We start from the raw sequence: 8,823 nt of genomic DNA, 5'->3' as shown, positions 1-8,823 counted from the left end.
CCACAAGGTTGGAATGGCAGAAAGCTAAGGAATGGGCTACATCTGGCCAGCAAAGCCACGGCTTTAGTCCTACTGAGATTGCTTGGTAAATGAAAGACTCATGTGGTCAGAAAAACAGAGAGAGAAATAGAGTAAAGAGAGATTCAAAGACAAAGAAAATTTTTAAATGATTTACAGTGTGTTAAAAATATGTGCAGGCTAAAATTTGAAGTTCTTAAAGTTAAAAAAAGGAAGAGAGTTGTTGGGTGTGGTCGTACACACCTGTAAACCCAACACATGGGAGGCAGAGGGAGATTGACCTCTGTACCTTCAAGGTGAGGTAGCACACGCCTTTAATCCCAGTGCCTTGAAGGCAGAGACAAACAGATCTTTGTGAGTTCAAAGTGTAGTAGCATACACCTTTAATCCCAATGCCTGAAAGGCAGAGAGAGGCAGATCTCTGAGACTACAAGGACAGACAGGTATACAGAGTTATTCCAGGTCAAAGATACAGAGAACCTGTCTCAAAAGGCAAAAAATAAAAAGGAAAAATAAACAAAATAGAGGTTAAATTGAAGCGCACAAAGATGGAAAATTCACAGCGAATTTTGATATTGTATGCTATTATGCTCTTTTTGAATCATTTGAATTTTGAGGCAGTAGCAATAGCTGCTAAAAGGTGTTTCTTTATAAAAGCTGCTGAAATAATCCAACATAGATATTTTGAAAATGCCTTGACTTTGAAATTTGGATCTAAGGACATGTTGCTTTGGAAAGGAGTTTCTATTTTGTTTTCACAGAGGGTGATAGTCTGTGGATGCCTCTATCCTAATATGGTAGGATGGACCACGCCCTACTTAAAGGTTGCTGTGAACACCTTTAAAAAATTGCTTCACTCAACTGCCAACTGAGATAAATCAATAATGATGCCACCATTCAGCAGGAATCATTTTAGAGAGAAAAAACTGCACCCACGTTCCCAAATATGGCTTATGAACGTTCTTTTACATTTAAAGTGGGATGTGATATAGATATGAATATTTGCATTAGTATAGATTTTGCTTTACTGATAGAGATTTTAGGTCAATTGTGTTATATGTATATGCATTTTTGATCTTAATTAAGGTATTGTGATTGTGTAGTTCATTTAAAAATATAATGTATATAGGTTATTAATGGATAATCATTAATAATAGTCAAGTTTGTAGTCATGTTAGTTAGATTTTCTAGCTACATATATATATATATACATATATATATGTATATATATATATATATTTCAGTTAGATAGCCATTATTCATATCTCTCTAGACTACAAAATATGCTATTTAATGTTTTAGTACCTTAGGGTTTTTCATGACAGTGAGACACTCTACTCTTGGCAGCACATATCTACTTCAGGAAGAAGATGGGCATCAAAGAGGATCCTTATGGAGTTTGATAGCCATTTAGGGAAGAAACTGCTCTTGCCTGGATTGTTGCATAAACTGTACACAGAAAACTCTCAGAGAGAGGACTACTGAACTTGCCTAAAGATTAGATGATCTTTTCGTGTTCCTGGATCAGGAAAAGGTCAGCAAAACATTCTTCCAGACAAGCAGATAGTGACTGCCTTTGAAATTTCCTGCTTCATGGAAATGTCTGCTGGAAACTATAGGCCTGTAGGCTGAGGATGGAAACACCAACGGTACAGAGGAACTTTGGGTGACTGTCCAGGCAGCGAGATGTCTCTGTCATTTCTAGAGTTTGAAAATGGCTTACTTTTTGTTTGCTTAGGTAATACTGTATTATTCTGGAGTCTCTGATGGAGTTGAAGAATAGAGAGATAGTTATAGTTTTCCATTGTTATGATAAAAGATAAAATAGATATAAATATTGTAACTGTAATTCTTGCTTGATAACTGTTTTGTTATATGTAATTTTGCTATGTGAAAGTTAAAGATTCCGTTCTTTTTAAACAGAAATAGGAGTAATGATGGAGTATAGGTCATTGGTTAATTAAATAAAGAAACTGTTTGGCCTGAAAGGTTAGAACATAGGTGGGTGGAATAAACATAAGAGAATGCTGGGAGGAATAGGAATTGAGCTTAGAGATGCCATGCACCTCTGCCATGGGCAGAAATGGTAGCTCTGCACTCTGAGGCAGATGGCGATACAGCCAGCCACCAGGTCAGACATGCGAAATCTTTCCTTCTAAGCGCAACTCGTGCTGCAACATACATTATTAGACATGGGTTAAGAGGCTGAAAATAATGGGGCAGGCAGTGTTGAAATGAATAGTTTTGTGTTGTTATTTTGGAGCATAACCTTACAAGGCGGCCCCATGGGGATGCAGCCCTGCTGCTCAAATTTCTACAATCAAGGGGGAAATGGAAGAGGGGAAGAAAGAAGAGAGAGAGACAAGGAAGAATGGATGAATTCAATCATTCATTGGAAAAATGAGTGAACCAATGAATGAGGAGACCTAGTAGGAAAAAATGTGCTGCATTCCCTCAGAGAGTCAGGTCAAATTAAGGATTGACAAGGTTTTCCACTAAGGAGGAGGCTTATTCCATTTTACCTTCTTTGTGCTCCAGGCCCACCCACAAGAGTGATGATGAGGACAGGGAGAAGAAGAGGAGAGGGTGTACCAGAATTCCCTGGTACAATTTCTCACCCAAATTGTAGCCAAATCACCTGACCTGGGACAGCTGATCTACATGCTGGACCCTAACTCCCAGTTTGACAACTCTAACATTTTAACCAAGTTTGTGAAGATGAAGGAACCAAAAACAGCCCAGTTACAGGATGGCAGGTTCCTTACAGGATGGGAGTCAGACATCAGTACCATACTGGTATTTGGCGGTTTGATGGGTGTGTGGGGTCTTTGCCAGACTCCACCTAGCATCATGGATATCCTACTTTACTGATATTATGGAGTTCGGTGCATTCATCATATGTGTGCATGTCACACACTAGTGGGCATCATATGTACATGTTTATCCTGTGTGTGGGTGAGTGTGTTCATGAGTTTTATAGCCCAAGTACTACAGAACATGATCAATGAAAGGGAACACTGTTTTCCAGATATGGCAGGGCAATTATTTAAATGAACTGACAAGGGTTGGATGGCATGGATAAGACCTATGAGAGTTCAAGGCATACAGAATCCAGGCATGACAAAGTAGGTGGCAGACAGAATTCTGGCAAAACTAAGTAGGTAGCTTGATGTCCAACTTACTGGAGAAGAGCAACTGAGCGGAGACACTTTTCACTAAGCAACATGCTCTAGTGGAGATCAAACATCCTTTGACTTACAGCCAGTACGAATTAAACCATTCATCAAATGAAACCTATTTTCTCTGATTTTGAGTATACATTTGTGTCCCTTCCTGATTAATCTACTCTTTATCCTCTTAAGTCCCAATACCTCACGCTGATAGCGGTCACATCTTTCCATTTGACATGGTTTTCCCTCAAGCTTCATACCGCCCCGAGATCATACAACTTTTTGTCCCCTCTCCACTGCTTCCTTGACAGCCATCTTGTCTTTTACCACACCACGCATCCCCAGTCCTTTACTCTCCAAGGGGAAAAGACCATAAATCCTGCTTTGTTTTGAGGCATGTATTTCTGTAATGCCCCATCCACCAAACACAATCCATCATTGACCAAATAACACAACATGTTAACAAATTTTTATTCTTTGAGAAAGAATAATCCATTGGAAAAGATACCAGGATTCATAGATGACCTGAGGTATCTCTGAAAACACACATTCCCAAAGAGAGAATTAAGTCTGCCCCTCAAAATTTGAGAATTTCACTTTAACAGATCTTCACCAAATCATAGACATAGATATGGAAGTCATTATCAAACTTGATGAAATACACAGAAGGTTTGTTGGGAACTTGGCAAATAATTTTACCTATCTCTTGGTTTCCATCTTTTTTGTTGTACTGCACTCTTTTGCCCTCCAAGGAATCCCTGCCTAATTCCAAAGTCACCTCTCCTGGAGGACATTCAGGCGTGATGTGGAGGTTGCCTTCAATGGAATCATCATGATGGTGGTAAAGGTACAGGACCGGATCATTCTCGTTGACAATGTAGAAACAGGTCGTTATGGTCTGCACCTCATCTGGGACCACGCCACTCCACTCTTCCTTAGAGCCTGGCATGATGTGGAGGTTGCCTTCCAGGTAGTCATCCAGGAGGTGGTAAATGTACAAGACCGGATCTTTCTTGTAGGTAATATAAAACCAGGTCTTCATGATTGGCAGCTCTTCTAGGACCATCCCGTTCCAGTCATTCTTAGAGCCATTTGTGCCCATGAATGTATGTTTCACTGCTCTGCCAACTATGGTGTTTGAGAGATGAGTGTCTGTCACCTGAGGAAATGGCACATTATTAGGCAGGATCTTCAGGTTTAAAATCCTTTCATCACTATGAAGCTCCAAGCCATAGACACAATCAATCCCATCATATTTCAACAAATAGAGAGAGGGATATGTTGGCAGTTGATCTAGAATGATGGCTTTCCAATGGGTGACTGGTTCATTGGCTTCCTTCCAGCCATGAGAAATTCTGCGGCCAACAATATTCTCCAGGGCCTCAAAAGGCTTACTAAGTTTTTGCTTCTGGAGCGATGGCCCATTCTTCTTCTGGAGAGGTGGCATGCAACTCATACTAAGAGGCATCTTCATCATGGCGGGAGACTTTCTGAGATAGGCCACAGCACTCCTGTTCCTCTGTCTCTTGGCTCTGTTTCTGTGCTTGGGCTTCATAGCTGCCAATCTCTGCATAGGAAGAACTCTTCAGTTTAAATCAGACACAAAGTGGTTTCCTCCACCATAAGTGCCTGCAAGGATAAGAAGGTGAGGATGTGAGGTCAAGGCTCTTTTTAGGAATAACTTTGGAGCAGGTGAAAAAGGCAGGGCTGAATAGATTTGGATACCTAAATGGAATATGTTCTTAAGAAATTAATAGGAAAATTATCAAACTCTTGTCTACAGCTCAGTATATGTGTATCAGAGACATATTCCTGCTGCAAAATGCAATTGACCTCTACTGAGAAACCTACTTCCTGACTTACTATATCAATGAGAGAGGAAGCTATGCCTATACCTAAAGTGAGAAAGAAATATCTGAACAGATGGCAAAGAATTCAAAGAACAGCCACTCCTCTCCTTACCACTCAAGCTACTGGTTAGTTGGCTGATCTATAACCACCTGCCCAAGGTCATGGCACTCCAGTCCACTGGCTCTCTCTATTGTGTCTCCTGATCCAGATCCAGGTTGATTACATAAAGATATTCTGTATCTTCATTAGAGAAGTGAGTACTGTGAGTCAAACTGCCAAAAGAAAGAAACACTAATCTGTGCAACAGCACCTATTAGAAATAATTATCTTTTAAAACACATATGGACAAAGAGGATCTTTGCCATTTAAGTGGACTGAGGAATTGGACATTTTTAGAAAAGATAGAGTGGGGAGAATACCCGACATTAACCGTCCCCCAGCTATCAAATATAGGAGCTGTTAACGACATAAATTTTGGACCCAGAGCAGATTTGAAAGAAACCTTTCTTTCACTACAGTGGTCCTAGTTGCTTCCTAAACATATTTACCAAAAGAAAATATCTTGGCTCTCTAGATTCCAACTTCTGGAAATTCGGTTGAACAGTTGTGGAGCCCAAGAGCTGAACTGACCTCCTCAGCCACCGTGAAGATAGTAAGCCCACCTTCACAGAACTCTAGTGCTTCATGTGGAACAGAGTTGCCACCCCCAACCAAAGCTTTGTGACATCATCAAGGCTCTACTTATGTCATAAAACTCCTCCTAGCCAGGTTTCTTCCCTACTAACCCCCAGAAATATCCAGCATACAGGTCCTAAAATGCTGCTCATACAGCCCCATGAAGACCCAAAATAAAAACCCCAATCTTCTTCCCAATTACTTGAGTCATATTTTCCAAGCAACTCAACGCCTTTATGTTTTTTTTTTTTCTGTAAAATAATTTTTGGTCTGAGTCAACAACTCACATGAATGTTTTTTTTTCCTAGCTCCAATGTCCTCATTGGTTATTTTCTATTGATTTTTCCATTACTTCATAATAATAATTATCAAACTTTCCACATCTCTTCCTCCTCCCACATTCTTCTTGCTCTGCAAATAAACCTCTCCACTCAAACACCAGTCCAAATAGAGGGCAGGGTACTTTGAGCTGTGGGAAGTCCAAGCCCCCCTTTACCCATCTAGATTTAGCAAGGTATGCATCCACAAATAATATGATCACAAAAAGCCAGTGTATGATATGCAGACAATTGCAAGTGCCATTATCTTTGGCTTCTCCGTCTGCCCCAATTGTCAGCCACATTCAGAGCTTCCAGTTTGATCCCATGTTCTTTCATTCCCAGGTCACTGGATTAGTTGAAATCCCCTTAGTTCAGGCACAGTGTCTCATAGTGTGGACCAAGCCCATATATTCCTGACATCCTTGCTCTTTTTCTCCATCCATCTGCTCTTCCACTGGAGCTTGGAAGCTCCATCTAGGTTTCTGATTTTGACCCTGACTTGATCTCCATCATTTGCCAAACAAAAGTTCCATGGTGGTTTTCAAGATAGTCAGTCATCAGTCTGACTATGGGACAAGGCACACATAGTTCCTAGGGACATGTCACAGAGCGGTCAACTTCTCCTCCCTGCTTAAGTACCTAGAGAGGGTCACCCTATGGCCTTCTGAGAACCACTCGAGAGATATCGATCTTGACATCCCCAGAATGGCCCCATTAATTGAGATAACATTAGTGTATGTGCATTAACTTGTGTGTGTTTGTGTGTGTGTATTTAAATCACAATAACAAATGGATTGTAATATTGAAATTTCTTCTCATCTTGAGAAGAATATTTGCTACAGAAACACTCTCACAGTAATAGTGAGAGTGTAAACTATCTAAGAAAGGAGAAATAACTGGAGGAATCCCCCAGGATTTAGGCTCAGTGTCCCAGGAGTTACGCCCAAGGAAAGTCAATGAACTCAGTGATGGATGATAAAACCCAGCCTAAATAAAACCCTAAATCATTTAGGTGGAACATGAGATACTCTTACATCAGTTACAGGAGGTCTAAAATGCCTGGACTGGAACATAAGGGGAACTCAATGACGTGGAGCTGAGAGTGCATGGCAAAACTGATTGGATCTGGCAAAAATTATGTAAGCATACCAAGGAAACCACCAGTGGGACAAAACCCTAAGAAATCTGTATGACAACATATCATGTTGAACATAATGAGATTTATAGACAAAGGAAAGATCTTAATTATGTCACTGTCACACAGGTGATGATGAACCAGTTCCATCGTAGAGTGACTCCCTGCTGTGTTTAAGATAACCTGTCAATTCTGTCTAGTCAGTTACAAGGAAATTTGCATTAATTGCACAGATTAACTATCAGCATCATTTACTGCACAATCAAAGGCAAGGCAAAGAAATCATAGACATGTTGTTGAATGCTGATGATGTTATTGGGAGTTTTGATGGTTTTTTTCTTAAAGGGAAATCATCGGTGACTCTCATGCATGAAGCAGATCCTTTCTCTGTGATGTTTCCTGAATAGCCACTGAGATACCAGCCCATTGAGTTGTGGTCTCTCTCTCTTTTAAAAAGCAACTTCTACCTTCAGCTTGATCTCTTGCTTGAGCTTCCCTTCCGGCTACTAGGCTCCTTTTCTGATCCTGCAGAGGGCTTTTGTAAGGGATTGTGATCTCTAAGTTTTTCCCCTTTCAAGAACTAATCATTCTATTAATCACAATTCTAAACTGCTGTGGGAGTTTGTTTGTGACTTATGCCTTCACATGTGATACAAGCGACCTGTGTGTATAGGGTCTTCTCTCTGTTCATGTGGGGAAGGCATGGCAGCAGGAGTAGATGGCTGCTCATTCTCTGTAAGGAAATCAGTAAACAGTGGGAACCAAGTACAAGGATGTCCTGAAATATTAAGTCTTGTCCTTTCAAGGCCCCAAAGCCTCCAGCTAGTTTCAGGGTCACGACAATCTCCAAATCCCACCGAGCATGAAGTATTCAGAACCAGAAGCCTGTGTGTGCCATATCACATATTCATTGTGAGTACACCAATCTGTTTTTTTTTTAATGCTACATCATTTTTTCCCATCAGAACGATCTATATTACCAATAAACCAAATTTGCTGCATCTTTGGTGTCCTAGAATTGCTTTAAATTGTTGCTGGGACAGTCTTACAAACCTTCCTGTGCTGTTATGAGACCTTAAGGAGACAACACTTATTTCAGAAATCAAAGGCAGTTGGGTTCAATCCTATGGTTAGCTGTTAGCTAGACACTGGAAGGATGGATTTGACTAAGAAAGGGAGACAGCATACATGGAGGCAGGTAACCTTTCCTTTGCAAAATGACCCATTTTGAGGCCTTACTTCAGGCTCTTCTCTTCTCCTAATCTTGGTTTCTTTATTAGTTTAGGAGAAGAATTAAAACTCCATTTACAGTATCTGTGAACCTGAATGAGTTAAGTATGTGTGACCAACTTGATGTCTGCCTGTCTGTCAACAGGGCCAGAGTTCAGGGGCATCTGATGCATAGCACAGGGATGTCAGCCATCAATCTCTGGTCCACCTAACTCTACAGCATTAGAGTTGTCATGGTTGCTCATCTGATCTTCCTCATATGATCTCCATCCACAGAGATGTCAGAAAAATCCTCCCCTGAGAGTGCAAGTTCTTTACAAATGAAAGATTATACAACAGAAGACACATGGGAGATTTATATGGGCAAGCTGTTGAAAGGATAAAGTGACAGAAGAAGTTTTTTGATTAATTAAAGAAAGAATCC

This window comes from Microtus pennsylvanicus, assembly GCF_037038515.1.
Source record: "Microtus pennsylvanicus isolate mMicPen1 chromosome Y unlocalized genomic scaffold, mMicPen1.hap1 SUPER_Y_unloc_2, whole genome shotgun sequence".
Lineage (NCBI taxonomy): Eukaryota > Metazoa > Chordata > Mammalia > Rodentia > Cricetidae > Microtus > Microtus pennsylvanicus.
Note: the sequence above shows the minus strand (reverse complement) of the source record.